Consider the following 1698-nt stretch of genomic DNA (forward strand, 5'->3'; position numbering starts at 1 on the left):
GATTCAATTTGCTTTGTTTTTCAATTTCATTATGATTTGTGAGTAGAATAGTAGCTAGGGAGAAGGGAAGCATGCTTGATTGATTATTTTAGCTAAATGATGATTCTTGGTTGATTGGATTGTTGGAATTAAATTGGTTGCCATAGTTGTGCATGTGATTAATTTGATTAGGAGTGATCAACCTAGATGATTAATCTAGATTGCATAGCAAATTTCAATGACATGAACCCTTGATTTGAGAATTGCTTTAATTGGTTGAATTTGATTGTGATTTTCCTTGTTAGTCATTCATAGTGAACCCTAGCTTGACTTATAGGAGATAGCTCTTGAATTATATTAATTGCAACTATTGTTTGTCCTTTGCAACATTTGAATCAATTGAGTTATTCATCGATTGGCATGATCATTGAGCTTGCATGTGGAACCTTAATCCCTAGTGTTTATCATATTGATTTTCTTGACTTGATTAGTTTATTGAAACCTTAGTTACAACTCAATTCACCTCTCATTCTTCAAAGTAGCTTGACCATAGGCTATAGCATTCTCCCTCACATTCCTTGTGGTTCGACTCGGACTTATCCTATACTAGGAATAAGTTTGACTTTCTTAATTGTTTGAGTGGTGGTTCTTTAGATTTCAACGACCTGGATTACCATACGTCAAAATGGTGCCGTTGCCGGGGAGTGATATTGGTGCTTTGTTATAGTTGTTGAGTCTAATTCATTTTTAATAAGAAAATACAAAAAGATTTTTCTAGTGCTACTAATTTTCTTTTGAAATTTTATGCGTAGAGCACGTGGTCGTTCACTAGTGCCACTTGATCCGGAAATTGAGAGGACAATTGCAAGGATAAGAGTTGCTAGACGTTCTTTGAGTTCTAGCCCTTTAAGAGAAGAGGAACCTCAACAAGAAGAACAAGCAAGGATGGGTGAAAATCAAAGGGTGGCGTTGAAGGAATTGGGAATTCCGGGTGCATATAGGTTTCAAAATGGGATTGCTCCACCTACAACACAGGTAAATGACTTTGAAATAAAGCCGGTAATGATCACTTTGATAGAGAGGCGACAATTTAGTGGGGCTAAACATGAAAGCCCGCTAAACCATCTCAAAGAGTCGAAAAACACTATCAAAGTGAATGGAATTTCCTAAGAATTCATCCGCCTTAAGCTTTTTCCTTTTTCTCTCATAGGGCGTGCCTTGGAATGGTTAGACAAGGAGGTCAAACCCAATTCTCTAAGGACATGGGACGAAGTGACCAAGGAATTTCTATCCCGTTTCTACCCACAAAAGAAAACGGCAGAGGCAAGAGCTTTGATTAAAGGTTTCAAGCAAAAGTCTAGTGAAAGCCTCTATGAAGCATGGGAGACGTACAAGGGTTATCAAAGAGAATGTCCTCACCACGGAATTCCTACTTACCAAATTATTCAAATCTTCTATGGTGGTCTAAGTCCTCAAGGAAAGTCGTGTCTTGATGGAGGAGTTGGAGATCCCATTATGAATAAAACGGAGGAGGAAGTGGTAGACATAATTGAAGATGTAGTGAGGTACTATAGAGATTGGCATGATGGTGAAAGGAAGTCAACTAGCAAGAGTAGTTCTTCGGTGTACTCGGTTATCATCTTAATGCCATAAACAACTTGTCCTCACAAATGACAAACTTGGGGAAGGAAATGTCCGCTATCAAGGCAAAGTTGAAAA

At 38.1% G+C, this 1698-nt stretch overlaps 1 non-coding gene across 1 annotated transcript; it reads right to left on the reverse strand.

Annotated features, from left to right (window-relative positions):
- Positions 1–1300: 1300 nt before the first annotated feature.
- On the reverse strand, positions 1301–1406 carry LOC145573330 (small nucleolar RNA R71). The gene has a single exon (XR_014097378.1). It is a non-coding gene; the product is annotated as a small nucleolar RNA R71 (small nucleolar RNA).
- Between the last annotated feature and the right edge of the window lie 292 nt (positions 1407–1698).

The sequence above is a fragment of the Chenopodium album genome, chromosome 12 (genome assembly GCF_948465745.1).
Source record: "Chenopodium album chromosome 12, dcCheAlbu1.1, whole genome shotgun sequence".
Taxonomy (NCBI): domain Eukaryota; kingdom Viridiplantae; phylum Streptophyta; class Magnoliopsida; order Caryophyllales; family Amaranthaceae; genus Chenopodium; species Chenopodium album.